This window comes from Hyaena hyaena, unplaced genomic scaffold (genome assembly GCF_003009895.1).
Source record: "Hyaena hyaena isolate Hyena2069 unplaced genomic scaffold, ASM300989v1 scaffold_14, whole genome shotgun sequence".
Lineage (NCBI taxonomy): Eukaryota > Metazoa > Chordata > Mammalia > Carnivora > Hyaenidae > Hyaena > Hyaena hyaena.
The window spans coordinates 805,768-831,618 of NW_024080646.1; the positions used below are offsets into that span (position 1 = coordinate 805,768).

The following is a 25,851-nucleotide window of genomic DNA, read 5'->3' on the forward strand; positions in this document are numbered from 1 at the left end:
CCTTCCTTCATGCTGGCAATACTATAGCGCAATGGTCCATAGTATTGAGAAATGGATCACTCTTATGTTGCACAATTAAACTAGCTAAGAGCTGCAGGTGGTTTTCTAGAGGAAACACAGGTCTTAGCTTAGACCTACTTTGGGGCGCCTGGGTGGCTCAGTCGGTTGAGTGTTTGACTTTGGCTCAGGTCATGATCTCACTGCTTGTGGATTTGAGCCCCGCGTCGGGCTCTGTGCTGACAGCTCAGCCTGGCGCCTGCGTCGCATTCTGTGTCTCCCTCTCTCTCTGCCCTTCCCCCACTCACACTCTCTCTCTTAAAAATGAATAAATTTTCAAAAAAAATTTAATTTAGACCTACTTCTAGTGTGACTCATCCCCACTTAGTAGAAGGATCCGTGGGAATTCATGACCAAAGGATTCACGGGCAACTGACCAGTCAAGTATATTGCTGGGCAATGAACCAGAGCTGAGTAAGTGAAAGAATGGAAGTTCTATAAACTTCTGCCATAAGAAACCAGACACATTTCTTATCATTTTTTTCTTCCAATTAAGCCTTTGTGCTCATGCAAATCTTTGAACAATGTTATTCTTTCATTTCTGATATGTCTTTATGTCTAAATGCGTTAGGAACTAAGACTATTTCTAGCTAAAGCACTTTCAAAAGTTTAATGATTTAGCTCTGTCTAATTGTGTAAGGGGTCTTCTTTGTTTCTTTTTTCCCCCCTTTTTAGGAAAATCCCGAGTCAAAATGCATTTTAAGATGTAGACCTAGATTCAAATTTTACTTTGGAAACAGGCACCCAGATTCCTTTGAGTCACACTTTTGTTTTCATTGTACCGTTGAAGGATTCATATATCCCAGCTTATTTCTGACAGCTCTTTGCAAACTACAAGTGTGTGGTAAACACCATTATTCTGCTAGGAAATAAGACAGATACACTTTTTAATACTTGAAAATTATACTTTCTGATAAATTTGTGTTAATCCAACAACCATTTATTACAAAAGTAGATGAAGTGCTCCTGAGTTGATTGCTTTATAAAGCTCTTTGCAAATAATTGCTTTTAAAATCGGTTTTTAAATATGAGTTTAGATAGCCAGACATATAACACAGAAACTTATGGTCAGTGTTTTGTTACTTAAGGAGTGATGATACAGCTTGCATGTGATATATCTCCTTTTCTTCTTTCCATTACTGTCTACCTTTTGGCCTCATAATTTTCAGTAACTCTGTCAAAGGATGGACAAAGGGAAAGAAAGGAAATAATTTTCAAATTCATTTCTCTTCCTTTCCCTCATCGCCCCCCAACAAGTTGATAAAGTATGTTGGAAAAAAGTCAGCTCTTGAATCATTCTAACAGAGGGACATAACAAGATGAATAATCCAAAGGAATAGGCAATCCAAAGTCATTTGTATTCAAATCTTGATATGATTTATTAATTAGGCCAGTATTCAATTTTGCAGTCTTAATTTGCACATTACAATTGGACATACATTTTTCTTTGCCATTTCAACTTCTGCAGTCATACCATATGACCTTAGCATTAGCACGAATGACTCCTCTCACCCCTTAAGGAATAGTCTTGCCCAGATTTGAACACGAATCAGACTTCTTGAAAGTATTTTCTAGCTCAGTGGTTCTGGACTTTGAGTATGCATCAGAACTGCCTGCTGAGCTTCTTCAGAATCCTGCCTCCTCCCCGACTTTCTGATCAGATAGGCCTGGGATGCGAGCCGAGAATTTGCATTTCTAACAGGTCCCCAGGGAATGCTGACGGTGCTTCCCAGGGACCATACTTTGAAGACCTCTCTTCTCAGGGAACAGAAGGCCCTTAGGAGTAATCCTGGAGAGAAATAAAAAGGATTCATCAGTCAGGTAGATTTGGGAAACACCGTACCTTTCTTTGAAGTCTTTTTAAGTATTTCAAAAATTTGTAGAAATCTTGCAAGACATGAATCGGTTTTCTAACTCGTGCTTTCTAACCTCAGTTGACCGCAGAGGGCTTTATTGTGGTAGTGGCGTCACCTGCTAGAATTACCGCTCACGGAATGGGTTAGGAAGGGCTGCCACCTTCACCGTCCACTTCACCGCGCCTTGATGGGCAAAACCTCAGCCCCCCTCCTTCCACGTCCTGTCATGTTGGCAGCCACCTGTGGACACACGCTGGACCTTTTGGACCTTTCCAACTCAGCAAACTCTGGCTGCAGCCTCCTCCTTTTGACCAGAGTATCTCAATCTCCTCCTCGTTCCTACTAAACCTGCTTTTCCAGCCTTCCCTGCTTCCTCTCTTCTTACCTCTCTGATCCTCCCTGTCTCCCTGTCTGCCTTTCGTCCTTGTCATCTCTCTCCTTTTCGGCCTGGGCTCTGTGGACCACTATTTCCACAGCACACTCCACTCCTTCCTCGTGTGGCCCCCTCTGTCATTCCCACCTTGCCGGTGCTAGTCCTGGACAGCTTTTCTCTTTCCACACTTTTGATCCCGGGAGCCTGAGTGTCATGGGTGGAAGGTCACATACTTCTTCTCACTGGCGCCGTTGCAAAGTCATTTCGTCCATTCAGCTCGCGGAGACTCCCTCGGTTTTTCCTGTGTCGGGCACTACCTTCAGCCTTAGAAATAGCAACAAGCAAGCCACAGGAAATCCAGAATCCCACGGAGTTTCCATCCCACAGCGGGGAATGATACCTTAATCAGATACCTTCAAGCACTATGCAGAAAATTAAACTGTAGCCAGGCTGACATCAGTTGGCGCTGATGTCTGGATGGCCATCACGGTAGCTCAGCTCGTCTGGCCCCGTGGTATTGCATGGCAGCCCTCACATTATTTCTTATTCCACTCCCCACGGAGGCTTTTCTGGGAACTTTTGACTCTTCTCAAATTCCAGACCCTCGTGATTTATCAGACAAACTGGCCTCATGGTTTATTGAGAAGCTGTCTACTTTCTCCACGCCCTGACCCCAGAAATCCCATCCCTGGCCCACAAGTCCTCTCCTTCTTTCCTGCCGTGCCTTGTCTATTTCCTCTCACTGGCCCCTTTCCTTTAACTGACAGCCATTTGCCGAGCAATCCATCTGTTTGTGTCCCCCTCACCCCAAAGTCAGGTGTTTAGGTCCTAACTAACCCCCAGGGTGACCAAATTCAGAGTAGGGCCTTTCTGGACGTAATGAAGGGTAAATGAGGTTATAAGGATGAGGCCCTGATCCAGCAGGCCCAGAAAGATTAGTTTCCTCGGACGAAGAGACACCGGAGAGCTCGCTGTCTCACAGCCATCCACAAGGCAGGAAGAGAGCTCTCACCAGAAGCCAAATCCGTCAGCCTCCGGAACTTTAAGAAATAAGTTTAGCTGGTTTTTTTTGTAAAGCACCCCATCTACGGTATTTTGTTACAGCAGCCCAAGCTGACTAAGACACGAACCAGAATACCCCTCTGCCTCCTGCATGGGCTTTCCGCCCCTCACGCCAGTGCCCAGCCTACGGCAGTCTGTGCCTCACACCTCCCTCCCTCAGCCCTCCCTCGTAGGTCATCTTTCCCGAGCCACCTTTTATTTTAGAGTGTGTTCTTGTGCCTGTTCAAAATGGAACAGCACCGCCAGACCTAGGATGTTCTAAAAGCCTTTATTTTTTTTTTTAATATTTTTTTATTTATTTCTAGGAGAGAGACAGCGTGAGCAGGGGAGGGTCAGAGAGAGAGGGAGACACAGAATCTGAAGCAGGCTCCAGGCTCCCAGCTGGCAGTCAGCACAGAGCCTGACGCGGGGCTCGAACCCACGAACCGTGAGATCATGACCGAAGTGAAAGTCGGACGCTTAACCGACTAAGCCATCCAGGCGCCCCTAAAAGCCTTTATTTTTAACTTCTCTTGGGATCAGAACCTCGGCAGTCCTCCATAGTTTCACGGCACCTGACTGACCCTAAACACCACATTTAGTCTCTGCTTGTCCCCTCCATCTAATCCTGTAGCTCGGCGAAGTTCCCGTTTTTGTTAGTTCCTCAACCAGAGTGGTTTTTTCCCCCAAACAATTTAGAGAAATAAGGAAATGCTCTATTTTGTATTTCTCTCCCTCCACACCATTGGTTTTTGTTTTTGGTTTTGTTTTTACCTCTTTCCAATTAGAAAGGTAATAGCCCTAAGCAGGCGTGGAAGTTTAAAAAGCAAGACTGGGAAGATGGTTGATTCTTTTTAAGGAAACTTTCCCTCCTAGATTCTGTCTTCTCTGTTTAATTTAATTAGAATCCCATCAAGCATTGCTTATTTGGTGGCATATTGTCACAGACACACTCCCCAAAGGCGCTGGATCTCCAGGGGAAGGTCAAGTGTTATTGCTTCCCCAGATCGACTGTAGCATCAGGACCCGAGTCTGTCTCTGTGCGGTGGTAGAAGGAGGGGCGGTAAGAGAGAGAGATGAGGTAGAATCAGGTCAGTTCACTTCGCTGCCACCATGGATATCCTCCACAGCTTCTGTGCTGATCATTGAGCTTCTAGGTCTACACCCATCTCCCCTCCACAGAGTAAGCCAAAAATTCCTATCCAGCATTGCAGTGATTTAAGAGCAACCCCGAGATTCCACGAGGCATGGAAGAGAAGCCAGCAGAGAAGGAAGGACTGAATGCAGCAATGTCTATAACGCACTTGCATAGTGCCTGCTACGTATAAGTGCTCAGAAAATGATAGTGACTATTACCGATGCCATCATCATCGTCATCCTTGGTGTTGCTCATCATACACACGCATGCACATACACATACACAAATACAGTTGTATATAGGTGAGGATTCTTTCTGGCTCTACGTGGAAGCTATGGGGATCGATGGAACTCCAGATCAAGTTGTGCAGCTCTTGGTGGAGATCTGACCCTTGCCACTGCAGTTACCTAGAGGGCTGGTGGGGAATCACTGAGTTCATGCTGCAAGAAGGGCATGGAGCCTACTACACGTATAGATTAAGTGGATAGGTACTTACAAACACCTAAGTGTTTAGGCAAGCATGGCATGCCAGAAGGAACGCACCAGTGGTTCTAGGATGAGGGGTTGTCATAAATTGAGAGTGAGGGACATCGGCGACAGAGACCAATGGGGAAGTGAGAAAATGCAAAGGAACAGATGACGCGTCTCAGCTCCCAGGCTGCCTCTGGAGTGTTCGAGGAGCAAAATGCCAAGCCAACAGGGAAGAATAGGCCATGGGAAGAATTCACAAAGCCGGGACTCTGCTAAAAAGGATAGAGGAGGTTCTGGTGTAAAGAAAGTGTACTTTTAAAAATCCAAACTAGGGGCGCCTGGGTGGCTTAGTCGGTTAAGCGTCCGACTTTCACTTAGGTCATGATCTCGCGGTTCGTGGGTTCGAGCCCCGCGTCGGGCTCTGTGCTGACTGCCAGCTCAGAGCCTGGAGCCTGTTTCAGTCTGTGACTCCCTCTCTCTCTGACCCTCCCCTGCTCACGCTGTCTCTCCCTCTCTCTCCTAGAAATAAAACATTAAAAAACTTTAAAAAAAAATAGTTAAAAATCCAAACTATACAAGTAGAATAAAAGACTCTATGCTATGGGTTATAAACAAGCAATTAATCAGGACTGTGTCATCAGGCACTGCGGGGTTCCAAGGAAGGCAGGGCCTCTGCCTTAGATGCTTGGAATTTTGGGAAGAAACAAGATAAATGACCAGGGGGAGAAGAGGAAACAGAGCGCTGGAGGCCTGGTGGTGAGCAGTTGGGAAGGCTTGCTGGAGGAGGTGAGGGTATAAATTGGGCTCAGAGGACAGCACACCGGGCTGGGACAATGAAGGGGACCGATGAAGCAGGAGTGAACATGCAAAAATGAATTTGAATGGTGGCTAGAGATTAGCCCACAGAAACGGGGCTTTGGAGGGAAAGCATTGAGTCCAGTCCTCCTCCTGACCCCGTCCCATGCAGCTCTGTGATCTCTGTGTGTTGGCCGCCCTCGAATCCATCAGACTCTGCCATGCTGTCTGACGTCTTGTCTCTAAGTTTTCTTTGCTGTTTCCTCTTTCAAATATCCTATCCAGGGAACCTCACATCTTTAGACTTGAGTATGAATGAGACGCAGCTGATTCCACTTGTTTCCACCTGTGTGCGTCTAACTGCCTAGTGACAGGTCCAGCTGGTGGACGACACCCTCTCAGGAGGTCCCAGAGGATCTCATCCCCTCCTGGTCCCCCTAACCTTCCTCCCTCGGGTGAGGGCTTTCCTACCCACCGAGGTGCTCAATAAAGAATCCTCGGGATTTCCCTCATCATGTCCTTTCCCTCAACTACCTCCTTCACACACACACACACACACACACACACCACACACACATGGACACATGCACACACACACCGAGGGGCACACACATGGAGTCATCACCTGTTATTTCCACCTCCTGAAGGTGTCTGTACTCATCACCTCCTCCCCACCCCCACGCTCACCTTGTCCCGTTCCTTCTTGTGGGCTCGTCTTCCCCAGCACACTTTCCGACCTACACCCCACCTACTCAGCCCCTTCACACACCCACCAAAATTCTTTTGAAATCCCCAGTTCAGAAGATCAGCATGCCAGACTCCATTTTAAACAAAAATTTTACCTTCCTCTACGTACATGTGTGTTTGTGTTGACCGTGTGACCGTCGAGCAGCAATGTGGCCTGGGGGCTCAGAGCCCGCCCTCTGGTATGAAGCCGAGCGCTGCCACTTACCACTTACTGGATCTAGAGAAGCTTCTTAACACTCCCCCATCTGTAAATGCAAAAAAAAAAAAAATTATTCTGTCTACAACACAGGTCTGTTGTGAGGATCAATTGAACAGAGAGGTCTTAGAACAATGCCTTGGATATAGTAAGCACTCATTGCAGGGAGGCAGGGTGAAGAGGGAGGGAAAGAATAAGAAGAGAATACAATAATTTTATCAATGTTTATCTCCAGGCCGCAAGATTTGCATCCTTAAATTTTTACTTCTTTATTTTTTTTGATATTTTCTGTATTTTTCCAATTCTCTATAATAACCATGAAATCCTTTTATAACCATTAAAACCGCTCTTTTCTTTGGACATTACAGGATGCTACATCCTTGCTGGAGAATGGTAAGGAACCTCCACCATGCACAGGCTATGACCCAAAGGCCTGTGCTGGCCTGGGGACCCCTGCAACCCCCATCCCCACCTCCTGCTGCCCCACTTAGGCCGCAGATTGCTGCCTCTCCAGACTTCTTTGGCCCATACCCTGGGTCCCTGCCATGATCATCTCTTTTCATTGTGTCCTTTCTTGCCAGGCACTCTCGTCTCCTCTGACTTGAACTACCCCAACTAAACCCCCATTCACACCTGGAGGCAGAGTTCAGATCTCTGCTTCCCCGGGGGCGTTCATTTCTCCCAAGGCTGTGGGCCGGGTGGCAGGCCTGCTGGCGTTGCCAGATATTTGTAGAAGCCTCAGATGTTTGAAGACAGGTGCAGGGATGTGGAGGCAGAGGAGGCCGAGAAGAGAGAGGGAGGAAATTGTGAGGCTATTCTGTGCAGGACTCTAAACGCAAGACTCATCAAGGGGGAATTTTTGAAGATTTTGGGTTTTTTTGAGTAGAAGGACAGCATGATAAAAGTCACATTTTAGGAACAGAAGTTGGCAACAGTATGCAAAATGGAGAGTGTGGGAGGCCAGAAAGTTGGTCAAGAGGAGGTTGGCAGGAGGTAGGCAAGAAAGGATGAGGATTGCTCCAAGGTGGACTGGCCAGTGAGCACGGCCACCAGGGCTGTCACAGCTCTCAGGTCTGGTCTCCCGCCCGGCCGAGCACCTCTGACTCCCTCCAGACTTATGGCAGCTACCTTTACACGTGGGACTGAGTCACGTGGCTGACTGCTGAGTAGTAGAGATAAGAGTCACGCCTAGATACATCTCACCCCAAAGCAATGGCCGCTAACTAACCTGCGCTAAATGGCTCACAAAACTCCAGGCCTTCAGAATAGAAACACTGAGGGGGAGGAAGAAAACAGGAGGGTGTGCTCAGCCCTGGAACATTCTTGCAGGTGTGCTTTAAGAAAGTCTTCGAGGGGCGCCTGGGTGGCTCAGTCGGTTAAGCCTCCGACTTTGGCTCAGGTCATGATCTCACACTTCGTGGGTTCAAGCCCCGCGTTGGGCTCTGTGCTGACAGCAAGCTCAGAGCCTGGAACCTGTTTCAGATTCTGTGTCTCCCTCTCTCTCTGACCCTCCCCTGCTCACGCTGCCCCTCTTTCTCTCTCTCAAAAATAAATAAAACATTAAAAAAAAAGAAAGTCTCCAAGTTACTGGAAACACTGTGGCGAGCGATAAATAAAATGTTTAAAGAGGAAAAAGAAGATGTTCAAGTGTCAAGGAAATTATGAAGGTTAGGAATAGAGTCAACTCTGAAAGAGAAGGTTCTGGATGAGTGAAAGGGACTTCCATTTTATGCAGCAGGCTGCAGAGTTTTTGGACCTCATGACTTGCAGGGGCGATAGAGGCTGAACATAGAAAATGGGTGCAAAGGGTTTGGACCTATTCTTGGATGGTTCATTTGTAACCAGTTTTTCAAAACAAACTACATATAAGTGGGAGAGAGTTCCCTAACTTTTTAAAAAATATTTTTATTTACTTATTTTGAGAGAGAGAGAGAGAGAGAGAACACAAGCAGGGGAAGAGCAGAGAGAGACAGAGACAGAGAATCCCAAGCAGCCTCTATACCATCAGTGCAGAACCCAACATGGGGCTTGAACCCAAAGGCCATGAGATCATGACCTGAGCTGAAATCAAGAGTTGGATGCTTAACCAGGTGACCCCCACCCCACTTTTTGAAGTGACACCAGGGAGATCCAACCCAAGATCTTAAGATTTCCTCAGTAAGACAGTGTAAGATAAAAAGGAGGGTAACAATAACCAGTGTACTCTGTACCAGGTACTGTACATCATCTCAGTCAGTCCTCACAGCAGTCGTTTGAGGAAGGAATTATAATGTCCACCCTTCACAGGAGGAAACAGAGGCACAGAGGGCTTAGGTAACTTTCACAGGGTCACAGCTACTATACCCGCGATGCTGGGGGGATTCCAGCCCGTATCAGTAGACTCCAGAGTCAACACACTTTCCATTGTAGACACTGCTTCCAAAGTGGATTGACCACTGAACTCACACAGAGGCGGCTTCCTAATACTTTTGTGTCCTGGAATCTTCTCCAATGACATAAAATAGGCCTCGTGTCGTGGAAGCAGCAAGACCACCTCTCTCTGCTGAGAGGGCACCGAGCCTCTTAGTCACGGCCCAACTTCCCTCTGGTTCTAGTTCTTGAAATCAGCAGTGGGAAGGGTGACCACACTGGGTGGGCTGACCCCATAATAGAAGACTTAACACATTTTGCTTCCCTGCCCACATGCCTGTGCCGCCTCCTCCTCACAGCTAACCTCAGCACCACCCCCAGCAATCTGGATAGTCCCCGTGCCATTTGAGAGAACATTCTTAGTTGTTCGCAGTCTCTGGTGTTCACACAAAGCCAAAGTTAATGCTGCGGAGTGTTTCCATCATGCTGTGACAAATCTGGACTGGGTATCAGTATCGGTCCAAAGGACATAGCGTCAGGAGGAGGCAGGAGGGAAAGAGCAAAATATGGAAGATGCATGAGGTTTACAAGTACCATGCAGGAAAAAAAAAATTAAAAGACCGTTTAAGCAATTTGGAAAGCAGGAGGAATGTTCAAAAATGTCAGCAGCGTACAGAGCACAGATGATGGGGCCGGGGACATCCAGGGTGCCCTTGGAATCGGCAGAGTGGCCAAAGGAGTGCACGGGTCAGAGCCCCAGGTCCGGAGCATGCTCGCGGGGGCCTGGGGCTCTGCGTCCCCACTCACCTGCTGCGGAATCATGGGCGAGTTGCTTAACCTCTCTGTGAGCCTGTTTCCTCTTGATAAGGAGGGTGATAATAATTGAAAAAAAGTCTATAATGGCCCCAGAAGCTGCCAGCTAGGCCGTGATGGGTCCAATCCTTGGATGGAGGGGCCCCAGAGAATATTTTTCATGGGGCCGTGAGTATATAAACAATTGAGTGGAATCTGAAAAACAGTCAATTTCAGACACAAAGGGTTGAGAGGGGCTGGGGGTAGGGGAAATAGGGAGGTTGGCAGAAGGGGAAAACTTTCAGCTCTAAAATGACTAAGGTCTGGAGATACAAGGTATAACACGGTGACTGGAGTTGATAACACAGTACTGTATAACTGACATTTGCTAAGACGGTAGAACTTAAATGTTCTCACCAAATAAGAACCGGTGCGTCTGTCAGGGGATGGATGTGTTAACCAGCTAGATGGGGGGAGGGGAGACCCTTTCACAATGTGTGTATATCTCCGAGCATCACAACGCGCGCTTTAACCGTCTTACTGTTGTGTCAGTTATACCTCAATAGAGCTAAAAAGAATTTTCAAACAAAAACGTGCATTAGAAAGTAAAGACGAACATTAAAAAACAAAAACAGAAATCTGTTTGAGTCGCTCTAGATCAGCGTGCCAGGACCCTTCGGGAAGCTCAGTCCCGCACAGTCGTGCGAAAGCAACCCAGTATCCGCGGGTGGGAACGAGCCCCTCCCGGGCGGCCCTCCGGGAACAGGGCCCGACGTGGGCCCGCTGACGACCACAGGGACACAGGCGTCCTCTCGCGCTCCGCGGGGCGTCAGAGCGACCCCGGGGTCCGGGTAGAGAGTCCGAGAGTGCTCCGAGGCGGGGGACACCGGGCCTGCGGCCCACACCAGTCCCTGCACCGACGCACCGCCAGCCCTGGCAGGCCTCGGGCGCTGGGGAGGCGCTTAGAAAATTCCAGACACGCTGCTCCAATGTGAGAGGCTGCCGGCGACACAGGTCCTGGGATCCAGGGCCCAGGTGGCCAGGGTCCTGAGAGCACTGGCTGCGGCGCTCCCAAGGGAACCTAGAAACATCACTCGCTGAATTAAAACAATAATCAGAAAAGGTCGCTCCGAACCGATGTTGGAGCGAACCGGCCACAGGGCCGCCTGTGACTGTGGATGACTCAAGACAGAAAGACACTCAGCGACCACGAACATAATTAACGCGCCCCCTTCTGGCTAATTCGTGGGACCACTGCTTATCTATGATGGCAGCTTTATCTACTGTAATCCTTCATTTTCCTGGACCGAAAAAAGAAAGAAAGAGAGAGAGAGAGAGAGAGAGAGAGAGAGAGAGAGAGAAAGAAAGAAAGAAAGAAAGAAAGAAAGAAAGAAAGAAAGAAAGAAAGAAAGAAAGAAAGAAAGAAAGAAAGAAAAGAAAAAGAAAGGGAGGAGAGAAAGAAAGAGAGGGAGGGAGGGAGGAAGGAAGGAAGGAAAGAGAGAAAGGAGAAGAGAGGAGAAGAGAGGAGAAGAGAAGAGAGAGAAGAGAAGAGAAGAGAGAGAGGAGGGGAGGGGAGGGGAGGGGAGGGGAGAGGAGAGGAGAGGAGGGGAGGAGAGGAGAGGAGAGGCGGGGAGGGGAGGGGAGGAGAGGAGAGGAGGGGAGGAGAGGAGGGGAGGAGAGGAGAGGAGAGGAGAGAAAAGAGAAAAGAAAGCTTACCAACCTGTCTAAGCATCACATTGCCCTTGTGCCCGGACGGCTCCCAGCCCCTCCCGCTCCTGAGATTCGCCCCCAGCACACGCCCAAATCCTACAATAAACTCCTCCAACTCCCGCCTGTGGCCCCTTGGGGTGCGTTCTCTCTGGAAGCAAAGACAATAAATCTGTGTGCCCGGCGGTGGATCCTGGCGGCCTCTGGAGCACAGGGCTGCTGTAAGGGTTAGAATGCTCACACACACGCTGGAGCGCAGCGCCCTCTCGTCACTCCGGTGCATGCCCGTCTTTCCGGGCCATTCACCACCTGTCCTGCTCCCTACTGCTCTAACGCAAGGGACGTCTATAGACCAGAAACATGGGCATCACCTGCGAACTTGTTAGAAATGCAGACTCTTGGGGCTCCTGGGTGGCTCAGTCGGTTAAGCGACAGACTGGTTTTGGGCTCAGGTCGTGATTTCACGGTTGTGAGACTGAGCCCACATAGGATTCTCTCTCTCCTCTCTCTCTGTGCCTCCTCTGCTCACACTCTCTCTTTCTCAACATAAATAAATAAACATAAAAAAAGGGGCACCTGGGTGCTCAGTCAGTTAAGCATCTGACTTCAGCTCAGGTCATGATCTCATAGTTCATGAGTTCAAGACTCACGTCAGGCTCTCTGCTGTCAGTGCAAGGCCCACTTCAATCCTCTTCCTCTCTCTCTCTCTCTCTGCCTCTCCTCTCTCCCTCTCAAAAATAAATATTAAAAAAGAAAAAAGATGCAGACTTGTGCCCCACCTCAAATCAATCAAATGCAAATACGGTTTTTAACCAAATCCCCAGTGATCTGTGTGTACAGGCAAGTTAGAGAAACACTCCTCTAGCTTAAGGGGCGTGTCTTGGGGCCACGTGACTGATAAAGGCACCTGCCAAATAGCCACCCAAACAAAGATTAGAATTATGAAGGATTTTCCAGCAATGGGCATAGGCAGGCCAGGCACATGGCAACATGTCCAACTCTGGGGAATTCACCTTCTTGACCCCTCATGAGCGACTCCAGTAGCAAGCGCGTGTACATTTCACAAGTACTAGTTTATTCATGTCTTAGTTTCTTACCGCAACCCTGTGAAGTGGGCAGGGAAACAATTATGCCCACTTCATAGATGAGAAAACGAAGTCTCAGATATACACGATGCTTGGCTCATTTTCACACGGCTGCCTAAGGATGGAGACAAGCAGAGGTGGAGTTACGGGGGAGACATGTGGGGCAGTTACCTCAGGCACTACATTTAAAGGAGTACCCACACACTCCGTAATCAGGATAAATAATGTTCTGATGCAGTATGTGTTTAAAATCAAAATTAATATAAAAAACTCTATGACGAACAAAACATCACGCTTTCAATAAAGACCAGATCCAAGAGGGCTAGAGTTAAGATGCGGAAAGTGAGGCCTAGCCATGTAAATGCAGGGCCGGGTTCTGTCTTTACTGAAAATTCTGAGGGGTGCCTGGGTGGCTCAGTTGGTTGCGCGTCCAACTTGGGTTCAGGTCATGATCTTGCAGTTCATGAGTTTGAGCCCTGCGTCAGGCTCTGTGCTGACAGCTCAGAGCCTGGAGCCTGCCTCAGTCAGATTCTGTGTCTCCCTCTCCCGCTGCCCCTCCCCCACTCACACTCTGTGTGTGTGTGTGTGTGTGTGTGTGTGTGTGTGTGTGTCTTAAAATAAATAAGCATTAAAGAAATCTAAAAAAGAAAAAAGAAAATTTTGATATTTTTGTTCAAATGTCAAGGAGTGGGGGTTTGCATTCAGTTTCATTTTTGTTTCCAAATATTATTTCTCTGGTTTTCTGAGTTTCTCAGCACTTCCTTCAGTTTTTTACCCAAGGCAAGTTTCTCACTCACCAGTCTGCTAAGCCCTCAGAAGGCCTTTAGCAAACACGTGCGTGTGGCTTGTGCAGTTAGATTGCCTGGTTCCTATCCGTGGTCTGCACTTCTTCACCGCGTTCGTTGGGGCAAGTCGATTACGCTTTCCCGCTTTAGTCTCTTCTCTGTACAATGGAGATGACTTTTAAAGTTCCATTCTGTTCAAGTAAAGAAGGGCTGATACGCAGTCCAAATGCCTAGGTGGAAGGTCTGGTTTAACCCAAGGATCAAATTCAAATTATCAACAAGATGGGCAGGGTTTTCTTGGAGTAATCCTCTATCAGTGTTTTTATGGTGATGTTTTAGTGAGAAAGAGAGAGAGAGGCAGCACACACATGCAAGTGGGAGAGGGACAGAGTGGAGGAGAGAGACTCTTGAGCAGTCTCCATACTTGGTGCAGAGCTGACTGGGGCTCAGTCTCATGACCTGGGATCATGACCTGAACCGAAACCAAGAGTTGGACGCTCAATCAACTAAGCCATCCCGGCACCCCTATAAATAAAACTTTTTAAATTAAAAATTTTTAAATATTTGTTTTGAGAGAGAGAGAGAGAGAGCGAGCAAGTGAGCACAAGCAAGGGAGGGGCAGAGAGAGAGGGAGAGAGAGAATCCTAAACAGGTTCCATGATGTCAGCACAGAGCCCGGCTGGGGGCTCAAACTCATAAACCGGGGATCATGACCTGAGCCAAGATCAAGAATCGGACACTTACCTGGCTGAGCCACCCAGGCTCCACTGAATATAAATTTTAAGTGCACACACGTAATCATATCACATGTACTGTTGTTTTTAGCTCTTTTTTTATCTTGATGCCCCTTTCCCCCTTTTCCTTCCATTCCCTTCCCTTGTAATCCATATTAACGTACCTAATATGTATGTTTCCAAATTTTCCTCCGTGTCCTTATAATGAGTTGCAGGCACAACATGCACACGCGTATGCATATGTGCACATTGGGTATGGGGTAGGGTCATTGCTTCACAAACACGGAATTACATTGTTAATGCTTTTCTGCACCTCATGTATAAACAATATCTTGAAGAAATTCCTCCAGGCCACTTGGTATACCTCTATTTTTTTCTGTTTTCACTGACAGTACACTAGTCCTTGATGTGAACTAAAGTCACTCATTCTGTATTAATGAGGATTCATTTGTTTTCTAATCTTCGCCTCTCTAGATACTACTATAAGTAGATAGCCTGAGGCATATATTCTAATACCATAGCTTAATTTTCCCTATTCTAAAATTGGCATAAATGGAAACATCCAGTTTGGATTCTTTTGTGTCTGGATGATTTTGTCAGCATAATGTTTTTGAAATTAAACCATTTTGTTGCATGTAGAATGTGTTCCTTTTTACATCTGAGTAGGATTCCATTGTCTGCATATATCACATTTTGCCTGTCTGTTCTTCTGAGTATGTAGATTTTAAATTTTAGTGGATAATGCTAGATTTCTTTCCTGGAATGCTATAAAATTCGCATATCCACCAGTGGTATATGTTGTAGTTGTTTTTAATTCTGACTGGCCTGCTGATCATGACGTGATGTCTTTTTTTCCTACTTAATTTTCATTTCCCCAACTATGGTAAATTCAAGCATCTTTTTGTACACTTGTTGACTCTCTGGATTTGTGTTTCTTTAACTTGCCTTTTCGTATTCTTTGGTCATTTTTCTGTTGAGTTGCCAATTTTTAAAATTTCTTTCTACTTATATAAATTACTATATTCTTATGTAATTAATTCCCATATTGTATAAATACTCAAATACTTGCCACTACAAGTATTTTTTCCCAAATCTGTCATTTGTATTTTGATTTTGTGTATATATCTTTTACCACATACATTTTTAATGTGATCAAATAGATCTTTTCTTTCAGAGTCTCTGTGTTTTCCAATCTTCTTAAGATTTCTTTGTCTGTAGATTGTGCACAGTCTCCTAGATATTGCTGCAATATTTTGTCCTGTTTTATTGTTTCCCATTAAGACTTTACTCTCTGAGGAACGTTAATTTTGTATGAATGGGAGTTTTGTTATTTTAATTCAGACGGAGAGCCTGTTATACTGGTTTCCTTTTTAATTTTTTTTTAATGATTTTTATTTATTTCTAGGAGAGAGAGAGACAGCGTGAGCAGGGGAGGGTCAGAGAGAGAGGGAGTCACAGACTGAAACAGGCTCCAGGCTCTGAGCTGGCAATCAGCACAGAGCCCGACGCGGGGCTTGAACCCACGAACCGCGAGATCATGACCCGAGCGAAAGTCGGACGCTTAACCGACTAAGCCACCCAGGCGCCCCATACTGGTTTCCTTTTTAAAATAATTTATTATTTCCCCATTAATTTGAACGACCACCTTTGATATATATTGTATATTAAGTGATCATATACAAGACTACTTCTGGATTCTCTTTTCCACTGATCCATTTCTCATTCTCATACTAATAAGAGACTTACTTCAAAGTGGCTTCATAGTATATTCTGATGTGATGGTAAGACAATTACCCCGTTCCTGTTCTTTTTTTATTCTTTTCTTGGTTATTCTTGAGTATTTATTTTTCCTTAAGAACTTTAAAGTCATTTTATCTAGCCTTCACCACCACCCACTAAAAAACCCTGTAATTGTGGGGCGCCTCGGTGGCTCAGTCGGTTCGGCATCCGACTTCGGCTCAGGTCATGATCTCACAGTTTGTGGGTTCGAGCCCCACATCAGGCTCTGTGCTGATGGCCCAGAGCCTGTTTCAGATTCTGTGTCTCCCTCTCTCTCTGCCCCTTCCCCATTCATTCTCTGTCTCTCAAAACTGAATAAATGCTAAAAAAAAAATTTTTTTTTAAATTAAAAAAACCTGCAATTGTAACTGTAGTGGCATCATATTTATATATTTAGGGGGAGAATTAACAATGCTATGATATTGCTTAGTCTCACCCAGGATGCAGTAGATCTTTCCATTTGGGGACACTTCGTTTTGCGGCCCTTAGTAAGATCAGTTTTATTCATATAGGTGTATTTGTTTTATTAGCTGTATTCCCTGATATTTTTGCTCACTATTTTATACGTAGAATATTTTTCTTTTCCATTTCTTTATGATCATTGTTAGAATAACTAAAAATTTATGTGTTATATCCTGATTCTTAAATTTTTTTTATTAATTATAATGCTTAAAAAACCCCCACTAGGATCTCTTGATTTTATGTCATGAGCAAAAATGCACAGTATTTATTTCTCTTTTCAAGTGTTTATTTTAGTTACTCATTTTCTTTTTTCATTACATTCACGAGATCTCCCAAGACAAAGTCAAGCTGTAATGGTCATAACAGGCTTTTCTGTTTAGATCTTGATTTTAATGAAATGGTTTTATTTATTTATTTCTATTTTCTATTTTAGAGAGAGAAAGCAAGTGGGAGAGAGGAGCAGAGAGAGAGAGAGAGCAAGGGGGGGAGAGGGGCAGAGAGAGAGAGAGCAAGGTGGGGGGAGAGGGGCAGAGAGAGAGAGCAAGGTGGGGGGAGAGGGGCAGAGAGAGAGCAAGGAGGGGGAGAGGGGCAGAGAGAGAGAGAGAGCAAGGAGGGGGAGAGGGGGAGAGAGAGAGAGAGAGAGAGACTCCCAAGCGGGTTCCACACTGAGGACAGAGTCCAATCAGCGGCGGAGCCAGGCGCTCCTAAATAAAATGGTTTCATTGTAGTCCTGAAGACTATTAGTGAAGGGTTTTTGGAAATATTTTTATTATATGTAAGTACTTTCCTTACAGTCATCTTTTAGTTAAAGTTTACTTAGGAATGTCTACTATATTGAATGCCTTTTAAGCATCTATTGATAAAATCATATCAATTTTCTCCCTTAATTTGTTTAAGTCCTGAAATATTAACCAGTTTCCCAAGACTGAAATACTTTTACATTCCTGGATAAACTCTAATTGGTTTATTGACGTGGTGTTTGATTGAATTCTATTTAGAATTTTTGTATCTATATTTATAAATAAAATGCAGTTTTTCACAAAGGAGTATTTCATAAATTTTTGTGAAAGAATTGTATCGTCTGACAGCTACCTGGAATATTACCACAATCAATCTTTTTTTTTTTAATGTTTATTTATTTTTGAGACAGACAGAGCATGAGTTGGGGGGAGGGGCAGAGAGAGACAGAGACACAGAATTCAAAGCAGACTCCGGGCTCTGAGCACAGAGCCCGACACGGGGCTCAAACTCAGAACGCTGAGATCATGACCTCAGCGGAAATCAGACGCTTGGCCGACCGAGCCACCCAGGCGCCCTCACAATCAATCTTACTAGAAAGTATTTATAAGTGTTGGGAAGATATCAAGATCAAAGTAGCAGACACAAGCTTTCCAAAATTCTAAAACTGTCCTGTGAAAGCTTTAATTGTGTCTTTGGCAACGAAGACTGTCAGTTGCTTGCCTGGGATAGGGACCCTTCATGCATTTTCAAGAAAATGTCTGCTAGTTACCCAAGTAGCAATAGCCCTAATTTGTCCGTCGATTATTCTTTCAAGTAAAAATGGTGTTCCACAAAAAAGAAGAGTCCATCTCGCAACTCAGTCACACAGGTGCCTTTCCTTGAGACAACCTTCCTCCTGCAGCAGGCGGCTGACGTGCTTTCTACACTCTGCAGCTAGCCACACAGAATACTAAAGAGACATGTACTCGAGGGTCGAGATTACATAAAACTAAGGATTTTTACTACCTCATCAAGGGCATTCTTAAGTGAACGGACATTTTTTAAAACTGAGTGTGTGGCACTGAAAAACCGTGACTGCTGCTGCTATTTGGTGTCATTGCCTTAGTATCAGTGAGACGCCAGCAGTTTTACCCACCATTGCTTTTACACCATTCATGCAAATGTCAATACAGTGAAAAAAGCAGGTAACAGCTCAGTGTCATTTTGAATACAGGTGTGACCTTACCAAACTCCTGAAAGGGCCTCAGGGGCCCTGAGGGTCCTGTGAAACATGCTTTAGAAACGACTGTTCTAGCCAGATTGAGCTCCGTTTCTGTTTTTTGAGAGAGCCAAACTCTTCCCCACCTCAGGGGCTTTGCACATACTGGTCCCTCTGGGGGACCATGACTGGAATGCTGATCCCACACTTGGGGTCAACTTTCTTCCTCATCCCTCAGTTTCTAGTTTAAACGACTCTTTCACAGGGAAGCTTAGCCTGGCCTACTGTTCGGTTAGGCTCAGTCCCCGCATTCTGTGCTTTCAGGAAACCTTGATGTTTCAGGTGGAGCTCTTATTACAATTTCAAATTTACATGTTACTCAGGTGTTTATCCATCAACGTCTGCTCTCCCAGGAGTGTAAACCTCTTGATACTATAACTGCTTGGCTCGCATCGTAAGCTTGAAGGGCGGAGGCCAAGGTCACAGGTTCGACCTACCTCACTCCTCGCCCGTTGTCTACTCCAACCATCAGATTTTACGTCCCAAAGCTCTACTGCAGGTGAACTGGGATAAAGGCTGCAGGTGAAGAAAGGCAAATCCAACCCTGTTATAGGAAAGGCATTCAAAGCTTCCTCCCGAAAAATGTCTTGTGGATTTGTTGTCCTCTGCAAAGCCAGAAAGACAACTACAGCACTTCCCCGTCATCGGAGACCTACTTAAACTTCCTGAGACTGTGAAATCTTTTCTATTTGTTCATTTACTGAAAATCCCCTGGTCCCCCAGCAAATACACACGCCTTGCAGAACCTTGAAAAGTCATCGGAAACTATCCGGCAGTTATGAGCGATAGTTTAAAAACCTCTGAACTAACAAAATTATCATTCCGTCCCAGATTTAAACTGAATTGTGGTGATTATAGCGTATACTCTGCAGTTCTGGTTGAGAGGGCAATTTAATTAGAAGCCTCTATCTTGAGGCTAACTCCACCCCAGAGCCCCTCCCCCCAAAAATAATTCTTTAGGATGAAATTTCTAATGCTGTCTCTCAGCCTAAAGGTATATTTTCTTGTAGAAAGTTGAGTAGGATTCCATTTAGGCTATTTTTAAAACTCAAGAGAAAGGGCAAAAAGGGGGATTTTGCCACTTAAGAAATCACTCAGATACTGTTTTACTATTTTTTTCTCCCAAACGCAAACTGCTTCCTTTAGAACTTTCAAGTTGTCCTTTTTAGTGCCTTTGACATGTTTGAAGGAATTTGGTAGAGCTGTAACGAAGTCATTGACAAAGTGTGTATGCTCACAAAAAGTGAGCAAAGTGCTCAGATGAAGATTTTCCCCCCTTTTTAAAAGAAACTTGTATGGAAATGATATGTGCAGAATTATGGTCAAAATCAAATCTATGAATCAAAGTGTATGTGTGTGCGGTGGGGGGGGGGTGTACCCTAAATAGGCACATAACATCTTACCAATGAAAAGTCATTAGTTAATCGCCTGGTAGTTGCTAAAAATGACCTTAGAAATCATTTGGCCTGGGTCTTGTTTTACAGGTAAGAAAACTGGGGCCGAAGGAGGTACAAAAATGTTTTAGGCGAGATGAAAGATAAATGAATAATCCTGAAAGATGTGTTCTTTTACACATGTTTAACTAAACACATTTAGTTCGAATGTGTTTTGCACTATTAACCAGCAAAAGTAAAATCGACAGCCATTGGACCAGTCTAGAGGGAAAGGAGGGCCCCCAGCCTGGGAGGGTTATGAATTCCCACCATCTTGGCAGATCACATGCTAAGGGTGAGAGTGGGGGCCAAGAGCGTCATCATGGCAGCAAGCTGATCCAAGGGGAGCGCTACTCTGCTTTCTCTGAATCCAGTACAGGAAAGGAATCTGCCAACAAGTTCCCGGGCCCAGAGAGAGGACCGAGGGGCTGTCTCCTTTATGGGCACCTGGGTACAGTCGTGGCTTCCTCAAAAGTGGCCAAGAATTTTGGGCCACACATGTACTAACAATCCATTGCTCTTTTCAAATCATATCACTAAAAAAGCAGTCACGTGCATAAAATTCAAATGGAGCATTCAAGACTGAATTCAAATAAATGTTAAATTGCATAGTGTTTTTAAAAGATGTTTTAAAATGTTGCACTCAACTAACGTAAGGGACAGTCAAGTGGCAAAGGTACATTTCACTACAAAGGAGCATTTCCTCAGAAGGCCCAGGTTCCACAAAGAGATTTTTTTTGGAAGCATGACCAATGCATTTGGATAGTTAGTGGTAGAGCTGGCCTATCGTGCAATTAAAGATGATATTATAATATGAGTTACACTGTACAAAATTGCCGAAGTTGTTCCTGATTCTCCCCACCCCCAAAATTACAGCTCCATGTGGTTCAGTTCATATTTCAAATGCATCCTGGCAGGGAGGCAGTGAATCTAGAAGCATGGTGTGTATTTTCACAACGATTAAGCTGACTAGCGTTAAGCTTCTGTGACAGACACATCAAAACCCAAGATGCTCTCAAAGACTAGAATCAAATTAAGGAAAGTCAGTTAAATCCTAAGAAAAAAAGTCAGAGGGCCATAAAACACGCTACACTGCAGCTACCTTCCAAGTTCCAGTTTCCAAGTTCAAAGGATGGTAGAGTACTATATCCCAAAGGAGAAGGGATCCTTAGCTCAGTCAGGGAAAGTTCAAGAAGCAAAGGCGGCATAAGGTAGGCCTTGAAATCTTCAAAAGATTTATAGAAAGAGGGAGAGGTAATTAAGGAAAGAGGAAGGAGCGTCACCATGTTCTACTCTGCGCCTTTGCTTAGCCACAGGGCCTCCTGTCCGTTTCTGGAATCCTGCAAGTTTTTTCCTACTACAGGGCTTTCCCACTGGCAGTTCCCTTTAGAATGTTCTTCCCCTTCACCTACCCAGGGCTAGTTCCTGTTTCCCAGTAAATATTAAATGTCATTTCCTGGGGCGCCTGGGTGGCTTAGTCGGTTAAGCGTCCGACTTTCGCTTAGGTTATGATCTCACGGTTCGTGGGTTTGAGCCCCGCATCGGGCTCTGTGCTGACTGCCAGCCCAGAGCCTGGAGCCTGTTTCAGAGTCTGTGACTCCCTCTCTCTCTGACCCTCCCCTGCTCACGCTGTCTCTCTCTCTCTCCTAGAAATAAATAAAAACATTTAAAAAATTTTTTTAAAAATGTCATTTCCTCAGAGAAGCCTTTCCTGACTACTCAGTCTAAAATAGCCTTCCTTCTGTTTAGCCTTTCTCTATCATTTTCTTTTCTTTGTAGAATTTATCAATACGTAAAATTATTTTGTTTGTTTATTTCTTGTGGGGTTTTTTGTTTTGCTTTGTTTTTGTGTTTTGGTATGGCGCCTCCAAGCCCCATCCTAAGTTAGCCTCGTGAGAGCAAGACTTTGCTGGAACAGTGCCTGGTCTATAATAGGCTTAGGCTGCTCGGATGCTCTTGACTGCAAGCAACAGAAAGCCCCCATTCAACCTGCTTAAGCAATAAAGGGGTTTTATTGGCTCATGTACCTGTGAAGTTCAGTGTCCCATGTCATCAAGGAAAGATCTAGTTTCTTCTTTAGTTCCAGGCTTCACATGCATCCATACATCATCCAAGGGAGACAGCATCTCTGTCCTAGGCTTCAAGAAGGCAAAAGTCTGATTGGCTGGGTTTGGGTCACTCCTCATGCTCTTTGCAAAGCAATGATGGTAGCAGGAGCAGGGACGTGCTAAGCCAGGGCTACTATGTGAACAAATGGAAACCGTCCGGAAATGCTGGATCCTATCAGGAAGGGGTAATGGGGAGACGAACTGTGCATGCATGAAGATGCCGGAACGGAGAGGGGGCTCCTCATACTGTGGAGAAGCAGTGTCACTGGGCCCTGAGACAGAGTGGCTAAAATGGGGCTGGCGTTGAAGATCTTAAAGGAAGAGGAGGGCCATCATTATTCGATGAAGAAGCCACCGAAGGTTTTGAGTACTGGCATAACGGCAGGAATTAGTGTTGAGGAAGATCAGTCGGCTACAGTTTGCAGACGCAGTGAGAAAATTGAGGGGAGCGGGGAGGCCGATGAAGAGTTTGGGCACTTGGGAACAGCCCGGGTCAGACATTAAATATGAAAGAAGGTCAGAGATAGAAAAGGTGTTCCAAGATGAGCCAGAGTTCGTGGCTGATTGGACATAGATGATGAAAAAGAAATGAATGAGAGATGGTCTGGCATGTCCCTTCTTTCAGCTCTCCACGCTCCTCAGGCACGCCCTCCCCAGCCCCAGGGCCCCCACCCACCCTGGCGTCTTCCCCACCCCTCTCTGCACCCTTCACCCTCTTTTCCACTGTGGAACTCACCACCAAGTATAACGGCCTCTGTATTTATTACCTTCTCATTGCCTTCCCCCCCAGACCTTGGCTCTGAGATCAATGGCGGGCGAGGGTGCCTTGGTCCAGGTCTGGGTCCGGGTCTGGGTTTAAAGAAAATGTAGTGAGTGAGCTATCAGCAGGCAAAGATTCTGGGAAAGAGAGATGGGTTATAGGGAGAAGACAGCGCCTTTGATGTGCAGCAAGATGGGTCTCTGAAAGACATCCAAGTGAAAATGGAAGGAATTTAGAGCTTTAGAGATCTTAGTCCAGTGTTTTCGCAAAATGAGGCCCATCTTCCTTGGCCTGGAACCTCTTACGTCTGCCTCTTCTCCTCCTTTCACTTGTCATGACTTGGTTCCTCTATCTGTGTCTCTCTCTTTCTTCTTCTTACTTCCATGGCCTCTAATAGAGATTTTAGATAGTTGCAATCCATAGTTTTATTGGATTGAGAAATGTTGGCCCTAATAAGCCTCTTTATTTTTCAAATTAAAAACAAATATATATGGAATATATATATGGAATATGTATTTTATATATTCCATGTTATATTGGAATATACAATATATATTCCAGAGATCTAAATGACTTACTCAAAGCCATACATCTAGGAAGAGAGAAAACCTGAACTAGAATCCATGCTTTTGTTTTAAAAACTGCCATTGTGGGGCGCCCGGGTGCCTCAGTCCGTTAAGCGGCCGGCTTCGGCTTGGGTCATGATCCCGTGGTTCGTGGGTTCCAGCCCCGCATCAGGCTCTGTGCTGACAGCTCAGAGCCTGGAGCCTGCTTCGGATTCTGTGTCTCCCTCTCTCTCTCTGCCCTCCCTTGCTCATGCTCTGTCTCTCTGTCTCTCAAAAATTAATAAATATTTTTTAAAAATGTAAATAAAATAAAAGTAAAAAACTGCCGTTCTTAGCTCAGATTCAGTACCGAAGCGTAAGTCAAGCCCTGGGAATGGGTTGCCTGAAATCCTGAACTTCCTAATTCCTTTCTGGAACCAATTTAATTCTTCTACAAAGAGGCCACAGAAAGTACACTAGGACCCTCAAATGCATGTTTTGTTCTTTTTAAACAGGGACTAAAATGTGCTGCGGGGAATACAGGACGGCACCGTTAAAGAAAGACTTGTCTTTTTCAGTGCCTTTTAATAAGAGAAAGTGTGCTCACAAACCAACTCTGCATGAACAGTTCTTATTTAAAAAAAAAAAAAAATTACCGAAGATCAAAATAGCCAACAGGTTGGCGTTCACAGCAGCTCTGGCCTGCCCCCTTGTGCACACTTCGTGTTAGTGCATGTTGTCAGCGCAGCTGGGGTGGGGGTGAAGGTGGGACTCTTCTTCACTTTCACCTTCCGTCCTCTGCCCCCACATCATCCCTCCTTCTCCTCCTTCCTCCACTCACAGTCCAAATGACAGAATCAGCTCAGGGACAGCTTGGATTTTTGTGTGACTGTGAAATCTGCCTCCCCTGCCCTTTCCCCAGTGTTGGGGGCATTCGGTCAACAAGTGGTTTGTGGAACACCTAGAAAGCGTTGAATTCAGGGCTAAGGGGATAGGTGGCCCCTGACTTCACAGAGCTTCCAGTCTCACAGGGAAAGCACACAGTGACGAGTAATCACTGGCCTGACTGTTGTTGTGAAAGGAGAAGGAGTGATTATCAGCAATTACCAAACTAGTAAATAGCACCCCCATACTGAAGGGTCAAAAAGGAATGAATTCATGAACACTGCTTTGTCAAAAATTATTTTTTCAGTTTGGTTTTTTGGACATCATTTCAGGTGTTTGAGGATTAGTGCTATCCAGTAAAGGAAGTTACACCACTACCTTCATCTCTCTTTTTTTTTAAACATTAAAAAAATTTTTTTTAATATTTTTTTATTTATTTCTAGGAGAGAGAGAGAGAGAGAGACAACGTGAGCAGGGGAGTGTCAGAGAGAGAGGGAGTCACAGACTCCGAAATAGGCTCCAGGCTCTGAGCTGGCAGTCAGCACAGAGCCCGACGTGGGGCTCGAACCCACGAACCGCGAGATCACGACCTAAGCGAAAGTCGGACGCTTAACCGACTAAGCCACCCAGGTGCCCTGAACATTAAAATTTTTTTTTTTTAATTTTTATTTTATTTCTGAGAGAGAAAGAGAGAGACAGAGTGCAAGTGGGGTAGGGGCAGAGAGAGAAGGAGACAGAATCCTAAGTAGGCTTCAGCCTTGAGCTGTCAGCACAGAGCCTGACCCGCGTTTGAACCCGTGAACCACGAGATCATGACCTGAGCCGAAGTCTGACGAAGTCTGACGGTCAACCAACTGAGCCACCCAGGTGTCCTTACTTTCATCTCTTAATAGTGCTATCAAAGGATCAGTTTTAGTATCTGATGTGTCTGATTAGCATGTTATAATTTTTCCCCTAAAACTTACCTTCAGCAAATGCAGACTCCAGTGTGACTTGGGTGAGCCCAGCTCACTGGAGAACAGCTGGGGATGGAAAGAGCATGCTCTGTAAATACTTGCCAACAACCATTGGGTGGCTTTTAGCCACAATAATTAATTCAGCCATCAGTTTCGTCATTCCACAAAATCTTAGTGCCTACACCACGCCAGATACTGTGTTAGGATCTGAGCATTAGGGGAAAACAGAATGAAAAACCAAATAAGAACCAACCAAAACCTCCTCAGAGAGCTCAGAGCTCTGTAAGAAAGAGACGGAAGCAAACAGATGATCACCATCTTGTGGGGTTTGCTTTTGAGGACCACTTTATGACAAGGGCAGTGTGCACAATATACCACGGAGAGAAGGAGGCATGATAGGTAGGATGATTTTGGCTACAGGTAACAGAAATGCAACTAAAAATGACTAAAATAAAAAGGCCACCATTACCACACAGAACAGGAAGTCCAGAGGTGTGCTCTGTAGCCAGTGTGTTTGGCGGCTTACCCAGAATGGATGGGTGCTTCTGTGCTCCGTGCTATCATTTGCAGTCTGGCCGTGTCTTCCCTCATGGTAGACATGCAGCCAGTGAGGAAGGGGCATTTCCTCTCAAGCTTCTATTTTACCAATCCCCACCCACCCTCAGACATCTTCTCTGGTCCCATTGTCCAGGATTGGGTTCCATGCTCAGGCCTTAGGGCAATCACTGCCCAGTGACACAAGACCTGGAGAGTTGGCTCCAGCCAGCCTCCCTCAAGAAGATTGGTTTGAAAAGCCTG

General features: G+C 45.5%; 1 long non-coding RNA gene across 1 annotated transcript; it reads right to left on the reverse strand.

Moving 5' to 3' along the window:
• Positions 1-1,451: 1,451 nt before the first annotated feature.
• LOC120220997 lies at positions 1,452-23,069 on the reverse strand. The gene is made up of 6 exons (XR_005525707.1): positions 22,973-23,069; positions 22,675-22,756; positions 21,827-21,937; positions 12,620-12,722; positions 6,588-6,723; positions 1,452-1,846 (listed from the first exon to the last, which is right to left on the reverse strand). It is a non-coding gene; the product is annotated as an uncharacterized LOC120220997 (long non-coding RNA).
• Positions 23,070-25,851: the final 2,782 nt, after the last annotated feature.